Source organism: Gracilinanus agilis, chromosome 2 (genome assembly GCF_016433145.1).
Source record: "Gracilinanus agilis isolate LMUSP501 chromosome 2, AgileGrace, whole genome shotgun sequence".
Classification (NCBI taxonomy): Eukaryota; Metazoa; Chordata; class Mammalia; order Didelphimorphia; family Didelphidae; genus Gracilinanus; species Gracilinanus agilis.
In genome coordinates, this window is record NC_058131.1 from 625,500,058 (window position 1) to 625,511,242 (window position 11,185).

Consider the following 11,185-nt stretch of genomic DNA (forward strand, 5'->3'; position numbering starts at 1 on the left):
AATGGAGTACTGCGGGGAAGAGAAGGGAGAAGTAGTCTCCTACTCAGTTGGAACTGAACTGAGATACTAATAGGATAAATCAATCCAACTCTGACTCCTCATCTACTGGGGGGAGCATAGCCACCAAGAAAGAGACGGCACTAGGAAACAGAGATAAACAGCTTTCTGAGAACCATAGAGAGCTTGGCATTTACCCTTGATCTTCTTCTAATATTAAGAGTATGTAACTGCCACAGTGAGGGCACTAGTTTTCATCAGTGAGCCATTGGTTTTCATCAATGAATAGTATTAGAAACCTGGGAAATGGCATCTAGTATTTAAAGTCTTACTTCCTGAACTATACTGTAAACTAAGAAAAGGTAAGAGATTGGATTTAGAGTCAGATGGTCTAGGCTCATTTAGTGCTTTGCTACTTACTACCTGAATAGGTGGCAATGCCTTAACCATTCATGTGTTGTAAAGGTCTCTAGGACCTCTTCTATCCTTATCATGGGAAGTGCTAATCACAAGAACAATTTGTTTCAATGGTCATGAAGGCAGCTGAAGTAGGAGTTGTGGAGCCCTTAGAGATTGGTCAGATATCAAAAACGACAAGATCATCCACTGTATCTAGAGCCAGCACCAGTTATCCCGACTTTATCTTGCCACTGGACTTCAATGACTCCAGAAGAGGGAGTGAGGCTGATGATGACTTTGGGCAACTTTGAGCAAATTCAGTTCACAAGTAAGTCAAAGATATCACCTGAGTCAAGACATCAGCAAGACATCTTAGGAGAGGAGAGGGCAAAAAACAACTCACTACCTGCATGATCCTAGACAAAATCATTTAGCTTCTGTGGGCTTTAGGTTCTTCATCTGTAAAGGGGGCTAGGGAGAAGAGTAGGCTTTTAAGGTCCTGTTGTTCAGTTCTGTACAACTCTTCTTGACCCTCTGCAGTATAGCATGCCAGTGCTGTCCATGGGGTTTTCTTGACAAAGATGCTGGAGTCATTTGCCATTTCCTCCTCCAGTGAATTAAGGCAAAAATAGGTTAACTGACTTCCCTAGGTTTACATATCTAGTAAGTGTCTGAGGCTGGATTTGGACTTGGGTCTTTCTAACACTAGATCCAGCACTGTAACCACTGTGTCATCTAGCCAAGTAGGCTTTTAAATCTTTGGATCTTATTCATTTTGTCATACACATACATACACATCCCCTTCTCCTCTCCTCTCCTCTCCTCTCCTCTCCTCTACTCTTCTCTCTTTCTTTCTCTCTTCAGCAGGTCCCTCAAGAAATGGCAATCAGACTGGTGACTCACCACTCTAGAGAGCTTTATAGGTTTTATTGGTTCAGGGAGTCTAGAGATAAAAAGATTTTTTTAATGGTGCTACATTTATACAGGTGTGAGATAACCAGAGTCTATCCTAGGGTGGTAACTGTAGGAATGAAAAGGAAAGGGCAAAATCCACAATTTGTCAAGAAGTAATGGGACTTTTTTTGAGCTAAGAAGAAAACAAAATCAAAATGACTACAATGAGTCAGGAGGGACAGTCTTAGCATCTTGGCTGCCATATGTAAGTGTGAAATGCCACCTCATACACTTACACTCTCAGTCCTCACTTTGGCGATACTGGCACTTTACAGCTACACAATATGAGCCCTTCCACCATTTCATCTACATTTTTATGGAGTTATGGAGAATGCCAGTCTTGTTTGTTTGCTTTGCAGAAGTCAGCAGGCATGTTCTCTCACACCTGAGGCATTTGACCAATCAAAACCTCACTTGTTCTCACTTATTAAAATTGCTGATTGACATCCTGCTTGAGAATTTCTTGACCAAAAGCTGAAGCCTTCGTGTACCATCATCGATGGCCATCTTAACCTTACAAATGTTTTCTCTCAGGACTTGAGGAACTGCTGTACTCTCTGATCCAAGATAAACAACTAAATTAAGCCTTGGGAAAACTATGACTTTGGCTTGATTGTGGCTTTAATTTTATTTTCTTTCTGGGAAATGTAGGATATTCTTTTCTGACTACAGAGAAAGGGGTAAATGGCTCTTCAGAGAAGAGAAGGCTTACGTTCAGCTCTACATCAAAATGTCTTCTAATCTCAGGGCACTATCTAGGACAGTCTATATTTTCAAACTTCAGTTCAAGTTCAAGTCCCTCGGTTGCCTTAAATCCAGTTTGCACTGCTTGCTGACGCAGGGGGAAATGTGAACTTTTTTTTTTAAAGAAAGTAAAAGTAAAGCTTCAGGTCTCAGGGCAGAACTAGTCCTAAATTCAGTCCTGACAGAGTAGTTGTGGCATTTTCTTAATGAAAGGCAGGCAGAATTTTCCTTACTATGCTGACTTTATCTCTCCTGTATCCTATTTCACTTAATGAACATATGTGCATTTTAAAGGATTTATTCAATAGCTTTCTTTCTCTTTTATAAAGTGCTTGGAAAGATACCAATGGAATCTGTAGATATTAGGCTCCCCCCTTCCCCTCTATCAGGGAGTAAATATGCTTGATCCATAGCCTTTCCGGTTCCAGGTTCTCAGCTCAAATAACAGAACTGCTTTCAAGGTGAGTTGATTGGTTGTTAAGTACTCAATCCTGAGAAAGAGAGGGGGCCTGCAATGTCCACTTTATATACCTGGTGCTTCTAATATGATTATGTTCTTAAAACAAGTCAAAACAGATGATAGGATTAAAAAAACAAAACAAAACCCGAGTACTTTAGTTATAATCACTTCCTTGAAAGACAGTCAGCCTATACAGATAAAGTTCTAGCTAGAGGTAGTTCAGTATAGGTTGGTTGGTTTAAATCAGAGGTCTCAAAATTGCCTATGCAGTCTATAATACTGTAGATTACAATATAAGTAGGAAATATTTAACGAAATAAATAAAAATAAAACAAAAAAGGGGATAATGTCAATGTGTGGTTTTCAGAGTCAATATGTGACTTCCAGGCATCCTTAAATATGGTATAGTAGCCTTCCCTTTCTATTTGAATTGGACAGCACTGGTCTAGATGGCCTACCAGAAGTCCCACATCCATCCACCATTCTATGAAACCTACCTTTATCTCCATCTGTATTTTTATAACCTAAGTAGGAGCTTCAAAAGACTAATGCCAGTCCCACATCTTCCTCCCTCTTCTACCCATCTAAATGCTCTCCTTTGTTCAAAACTCAGCTCAAAGATTTAGCTCTTCCATGAAGTCATTCTTGAGTCTCTTCCCTCATTGAAATAATCTCTTCTACCTTTCTGATTGAGCAGCTACATGGCACAGTGAATAGAATGCTGGACCTGGAATCAGGAAGACTCATCTTCCTGAGTTCAAATCTGATTAATTGTTTGTCACTTGGCAAGTCACTTAATCCTGTTTGCCTCAGTTTCCTCCTCTTTAAAATGAGCTAGAGAAGGAAATGGAAGACCATTCCAGTATCCAGTAAGAAAACCCCACCTGGGAGAGAGTTGGACATAAACGAACAATAATAACTGTTCTTATTTAATTTTCTCCATTTCCTTTGCATCGTACTTAGTATAGATATATTTCTTCTTCATAGAACACTGGAAAGAATACTAACTTTGAAGGTGGTGGAGGTAGATACAAAAACCCAGTTTTATTTCTTACTGTGTGGCTTTAAACATGTTGTTTGTCTCTGAACCATAGTCTCTTCATTTTTTAAATGTAAGTGAAAGATTAGATAATATCTAAGCTCTTTCCCACTTCTAAATCTATTAGTCCTTGATCCCTACTAGATTATAAATTCCATAAGGGCAGGGATTGTTTTTCTTGTATTACTCAAAGCACTTAGCAATGCACAGAATAAGTGCTAAAAGAAATATTGTTGAATGAATGAATGAATTTAATATCATCAGTACTACCAAGAAAAATGAGATAATATTTGTACTAATAACATGAAGTGACATTTATGTAATACTTTAAGGTTTGCAGAGTACTTTTTAAATATTATTTCTTTTGATCATCATAATGATTTATAACTTAGGTTCTAGAGGTATTGTTACTTCCATTTTATAAGCAAGAAAACTGAGGCTCAAACAGGTTACCTTGATCCTATATCTGGTACAACTGCCCCTGTATCCTACCCTCTCCATGTCCACAAATAATGAAATAAGTACCTAACAAAACTATCTAAATAGATATCTGGGGAAGTGCTGTTTCCTTCAAAGTAGTCCTCTTGGAAAGCTTGTTACTTATTCTAATGCTGCGGCAATTTTTCCAAACATGTTTGGACTCCTCTTTGGGAACTGCCTCAATCTCATTACCTTCCAGTCACAACTTGTACTAGCTTGCATAACCCAAAGTGTCACCCCTTTTGGAAGCCAGGATTTTTTAAACTTCTCTTCCAGGTTAGAAATGGTTCAAATTTTTTAAAGCCATCTATCAAAATATTCTCATAATAGTATAAATATTGGGATATTGCAATCCTTCCATGGACCAAGATTGAGACTTCCTTGTCTCCAGGTTTACAAAAGCACCAGAGAAAAGTAACTAGAAGATGCTGAAGTCAAGGAAATAAATGCTTTTCAATCTCAATAAAAGAAGGATACTGTATAAATTAGAGGAACAGCATAATTACACTCATTTTGGGGCTAGGTCTTTCCAAAAGTAGATCACTTCCATAACCTACTGACATATTGGAGATGCTTTTGACTATGTGTTCAGAACAATGTGACTCTAAATAAGGCAACATCTGCCCCAAATGTCTGATTCACTGTTGTTGCTGACCTGGTCTAAATGTCAACCTTCTCAAGATTACGTGGCCAAATAATTTGTATTTGTTCTCTTAATATACGCTTATTAAGCATCTATTTTGTAAAGATCTTATGTTTAGATATTGATCAGGACATCAAAATAAATGTGATCATGCCACTCCTTTGCATAGTCCAGTCAAAATAGCCTATTTATGGTTCTCCAAACTCAGCGCTCCATCTCTTGAATCTTTTTGTACCATCAGTTCCAATAACCTAGAATGTAATCCCTTTTCACCTCCAACTCTTAGTTTTCTTCAAAGTTTAACTCGTGCCATTTTCCTATAGCTTTTTCTGAGGCCCCTATTTGTCATTCTTCTCTCTCTTATCAAACTACATTGTATTTGTTTATCTGTTAAAAATGGTCTATTTCTGCAGTTTAATCCTGAACACAGGGTTTGGTTTTTGTTTTTCTTCGTATTCTCAGTACCTAGAACAATGTAGGTGCTTAATAAATACTTGGTGATCGATTTGTAAGATATGGTCACTGAATAGAACTGTATTAATGACTTTGATAAGATGTAAAATAAGTAAAAAACCAAGTTTCCGCCTTTGAGAAATGTATCATTTATGGCAATAGTTACCACATTCATCAGAAATGTCTTAATGTTAATAAAAATGACTCACATTTATATAGTACTTTTAGCTTGACAAAGTATTTTTTAAAAATTTGATAGTAGTAGTTGGTATTTAAATGTTGCTTTAAGGTTGGCAAAATGTTTTATGTACCAGATTTTATTTGAGCCTAAACAATGAGACTATGAAGTTGATACCACAGTTGTTATTGTTTTTGGCGGTGGTGGTGGTTCCCTTTAAACTGAATTAGAAACTGAAGCTGATAGAAGTTAAAGGACTTCCCCATGGTCACATAGCTAGTAAAAGTCAGAGGAAATGGTAAATTGAGTCTTCCCTGACCCCAAGATTGGCCCTCTTTCCAGAGCACTTAGCCACAAGGATGCTGAGAGGCAGGTAGTGAAAATATTATTATTCCCATTAGACAGACAGATGATGAAACTGAGGTCAAGCGCTTTAGTCAAGGTCACAAAGATAGTACACACAAGGATCTCAATCTGGCCCTCTGACGCCAAATCCTACGTTCTTTCCACAACGGCAGGTTTAAAAGCAATGTATCAGTAAATGTAAAGGAATATGACCACCTCCCAGTTTCACTACAGTCATTCCCACCTCTGTTCTTCCCCTTGTGCTATTCTTCATGCCAGAAATATTCTTTGGATCTCTACTCTAACTATACTTTGAGGCCCTGCAAGATTTCCACCTCTACCATGAAATCTTTTCTAATTATTCTAGCTTTCAGCCTTTTCAGTTTTCTCTGAATTCCTATGGTACTTTATTGGCTGAATAACACAAGTTAGTCTTTAATTACATACTATTCTGTGTCAATGTTTCATTTGTATTAGTTTTTCCACCCACCTGGATTATAAACTTTATAAGGGAAGAGATCATGTCTCCTACTTACTCTCCATCTCTTAGAAGGCTAGGAACATAGGAAATGTTTATTGATTAATTAGAGTACAAACTAAATATAAAGGTCACCCACTGGTGTCTCACCCACTAGAAATCACATTATTTACTGGCCCACAATGGGAAAATTTTAAAAGAAAAAAACAACCCACACCTTTTGCTCGCCACCAGCTGGCATACAGGCATCATGCCAATGGTAAAGATCTTATACCCAGTGAACATTTTCAGCCACTTCTTCAGAGTATTACAGGCTTTTTTAAAAATTCCTTACTTTCTGTCTTAGAATCAATACTGTGAATTGTTCTGAGGCAGAAGAATGGTAAGGGCTAGGCAGTGGGGATTAGATGACTTGCCCAGGGTCACAGAGCTAGGAAGTGTGTAAAGTCAAACTTGAACCTAGGACCTCCCATCTCCAAGTCTGGCTCTTAATCCAATGAGCCACCTAGCTGTCTCTCCATCCGTCTCCCACCAAAGGACTTTTTGAAAACAATTTGTGAGCCTGAGTTCCTCAGTCTTTCTATAATGTTTCCTGAGAAGGGTAAGGAATGTCTCGGGCAAAAGTAAAAAAAAAAAAACAATAAGTAGCAGAAACCCAAAGAGAAAAAAAATGTATCTCATATACATTAATTTCTGGGAACATTTGAATATAGTCTCCAAGTGGAAAGTGTCTGCTTTTTTTTTTCCTGTCTATTATTTCTTACTACCTGGAATAGTCCTGGCCCAGAACAGGTGCTTAATAAATACTCACATAGTAAATGCCAAAAGACCAATAAGAGAAGTCCAAAGGAGAGTCCAAGAGATGTTGGCCAAGTCCAAAGAACCACCTCAAAAAGAGACCAAAAGCCATCTCTCCTTGATCTTTATGGTTCATGATTTGAGTGGCTCTTTCTGATTCTGTCATCAATTCTTTTTTTTTTTATTATTTTTAAACCCTTAACTTCTGTGTATTAGTTCCTTGGTGGAAGAGTGGTAAGGGTAGGCAATGGGGGTCAAGTGACTTGCCCAGGGACACCATCAATTCTTTTTGACATAGTTATGCCTTCTGACTATCCCTTTCCCCCATCCTAAATCTTTTCATAGTGACCAAGGGATCAATCAAGAATCAATGGTTGAACATGCCCTTCAGTAAGAAGTCAGAATACATGTATCCCACAAGAAGGGACCAGGACACAGGCACATTCCTACACACATTGATAAGATGGCCTTGTAAGGACCTCTCTACCTCAGAAAATAAAAAAAAAAAGCTATTAGAGGAGGTTCAAATCTCCAGATTCATTCTGCTAAAGGAAGGCCCTCAATAATGGACCAAAAACTCTCTCCTGTGTCCCCCACCTCCCATTCCCTACCATGAAGGTTTGAAGATCAATTAGTTGCCATTTCCCTAGGTTGATCCCCTTCCCTCTTATCTCCTGCATGAATCAGCACCAGTTCCATAAACTTGATCTGGGCACACTAGATCCAGGCTCCCAATACCTGATCCTACCTGGTCCAGATAAGAAACCTATAAAAACCCACTGGATCTACTAATGCCTCCACTTGAGATCTCAGGAATACCTGACTCTTTCCATCCTCCCTGACTGTCCCTTCTTGTTATATTTTCCCTGGCTTGTTTTACTTTCTTCTCTTTTTTGTCTTGTGCTATATTCTGTCTTGGAATGCTTTGTCCTTCCTTGTACTGTGTCTTGGAAACCCCAAACCTCACTCAAAACACGTGAAGATAGGGTCACGCTACAATCATTGAATTAAATTAAAACTGATAGTTTGACAGAGTAGGTTGTAGCACCACCTCCCTACTCCATGCATTTTTCCTGGCTGTTCCCCATTCCTAGAATTCTCTCCCTCCTCGTCTCTGTTTCTAGGGTTCTCTGGCTTCCTTCAAGTCCTAGATAAAAATCCATCATCTACAAAAAGTCTTCCCCAGTCCTCTAAATGGGAGTTCCTTCCCTCTGATGATTGTCTCAAATTTATCCTGTATATATCTCTTTGCACTTTGGCTCCTTCATGAGACTGGAAGTTCCTTGAAGTCAAGGACTGCTCTGACATTTCTTTGGGTCCCCAGCACAGTACTTGGCACAGAGAAGGTGCTTAATAAATGTTTGTTGACTTGACTGAATAGTTCTACTTCCCAGTTCTGTAGATGTTATGGCAAAAGGCCAAAGTGTTGGTCAAACTCTGCCTCTGGAACTGCGTTCTGGAGTTTTTTACACGTAAATTTAAATTAGAAGAGGCAATGAGCACTCTGACTAGCTACCAGGGTGTTCTGATGGCCAGATGGGGTTAATAGGGATGGCCCTCGTTCCCTTGGTGAGAATCTCAGGTGCAGCAGCATGTGGCCTCTTCAGTAGTTAATACTGTACCTGTCGGAAGCTTTTCCCGCCCCATATTGACAAAAAGGATTAAGTTGCACTGGGCTACTCAGCTTAAGAGTCATTCTGATTGAAAGAACAAGCTAAAAAAGTTCTAATTATAGCCCATTGCCTTCCCTGGGTTATATCTTCCTTCAAAGCCAACTGGGAGAAAAGAATCTCCCCTTTGTGTGCAAATGGAAATTAGATACCAGAAAAGGGTGAGCACTATGGGTCAAAGCTTATGGTATTTCCCTGTTCAGTGCATTTATTGCACTGAAAAGAACAGCATGCTTACATTTTTTTTCTTTGTTTATGCCATATTTCCTTTATCAGTGGTTTTCCTTTAAATAAGTCACTTGGCTTTCTTTTTACATTTCGGGGAGTCAAGTGATCAGTAAGCTTTAAAATCAGGTTTACCGTAAGAACGATTAGGAAGCATCTACTTCTACTGTTCTGGGCCAGACTAAATTCTCCTTGACTTCCTATTGTCTGGCTCCAGTGAGCATTGCACCCAAACCGCAGGTAGGCAACTACACAAAGGCCGGGTGCCATGTTCTCTTGATCGACTCCCAAATACTTCACATGGAACTAAAAGCCTAATCATTCCACTTGGATGGGAAGAATGGGGGGGGGGGTGGCAGGGACACTGCCCCTTCTTTGTCCTGGGCACGTGACTCCTCCGGGATCTTTTTTAATGGGCTGTAAGATCAGGGAAGAAGGGCTGCTAGCAAAGCTTCATGAATCACTCATGACTTCTGTCCTTCGGTCATCCAGGAAATTGCCAAGATCTTGCAGTCATACCATTACCAAGTCCTGCCCATCGCCTGGGCTCCAGCAAAGACATTCCGCCCCTTGGTGAAAGGAGCATAGAGCAGCCATTGTCATGTAAAATTAGTCTGGGCAAAACCCCAGAGAACATATTGTTGGAAACTGGCCTGTTCTCACTCAGCCAGGACATGTGAGAGATAAGCAGACTGTTACAGCTCTCACTTCTGCTTGTCAGCCTTTTTCCAGTTGAAGACTATTGTTCTTGTAGTGGTTGTTTTTTCCTCTTTTCTCTCGAGGTGCATCAATTACCCTGTTTCCCAGTTTTCTGCTCCAAGGAAGAAGGCTTCATAAAGGACTAACTCTGAGAAATATCTCCCAAATAGAGAGAGCTTAGGGAATCCAAGGAATGAGCCATGTAGCCACAGAACATATTGTTTACCAGTGTTCCATCGTAACCATATCTGGGCTCAAATTTAGCAGACTTGGCTTGGCTTTCCTCGTAGACTGTCATCTCTTAAGCAAACGTCTCCTTTCCTTAAGACCAGCCTCCTTCCTGAGAATAACATGAGATGGACAATGTGGCATTGTCCTTCAGACCTTCATGTAAAGGACATTTTCAATGGTACAACCAGAAGGCTTCACCTTCCTTCCCTCCATTCTTATGGAAACAACTCCATTTCTGGTCCCCCTGCTGACCAGAGCCAAGAGAATCTTCCAATGGGTTTCTCATTCCAAATGCTTTTTTAAAAATTATTATTATTTTTCAGTTTGAACTCTCCTTTGTGAGGTTGAAAGGCAAGACTAGCTAGAAACTGGAAATGAAGGAGTTAAATTCTAGGAGTTAAAATTAATGCTCACATAAATCATTTCTAGAAGGTAATTTCTGGGTCTCCCCAAGAACTGAAGCTAATAGGCCATTGCATTGGCTCGCTGGAAAACTAGTATTCCTTGGCAGTCCAGGGTAAACTTTCCAGTTTAGGAATTCTGTCATCTTGATCACTTTTTTAAGGTGGAGGGAGGGAGAAGAAGGGGTAGGGAGGAAGTATTAGAAATGGAAATACCAAACCATGGAAAAAGAACTCATGACCAAAACTTTGACCAAAATCTGCCCTAAGAAACCTATAAATTTGACTGACTGCAGTGCTAGAGCCAGAAGTGAGTACCTCTCTGACTGGTTTCTAGGCACGATATTAAGGAGCCTATTCTAAGTTAACAAAAAAAAATGGAACTAAGAATATGCATGCACTAAAGGATTTGGGTTTTATTTATATTTTGTTTTTAGTTGTTTTTTTTTTTTAAACCCATGCCTTTCATCTTAGTACCAATACTGTGTATTGCTTCCAAAGCAGAAAAGCAGTAAGGGTAAGGCAATTAATTGGGGAATAAGTGACTAGCACAAGGTCACACAACTAGGTCACATTTGAACCCAGAACCTCCCATCTCTTGGCCTGGCTTTCAATCTGCTGAGTTACCTAGCTGCCCCCATTTATTTATTATTTACTTAATCCTTGAGAATGGAAGGAAAGGAAAGGAAAGGAAAGGAAAGGAAAGGAAAGGAAAGGAAAGGAAAGGAAAGGAAAACCTCTAGGTAAAAAAACACTATCCTTTGTAATATTTGAAATAATTTTAAAAGCAAATTCTCAGAAACACTAAAGACCTTCTAATGACATGAAAGACATGATTTCTGAGACCCTCTATATTTTGTTTTTTCCCTTGTTAGCCAGAAATCAAGATAAAATAGCTTTGAAATGACAACATAAGTAAGCAGGGAAATAGGATTCTCTTCATGTCCAACTAAATAAACAATTAAAAAGCAATAATAATAATAATAATTAA

The 11,185-nt window shown here is 39.2% G+C and overlaps 1 pseudogene; it reads right to left on the minus strand.

Annotated features, from left to right (window-relative positions):
* Positions 1–397: 397 nt before the first annotated feature.
* LOC123238542 lies at positions 398–515 on the minus strand (annotated as a pseudogene).
* Between the last annotated feature and the right edge of the window lie 10,670 nt (positions 516–11,185).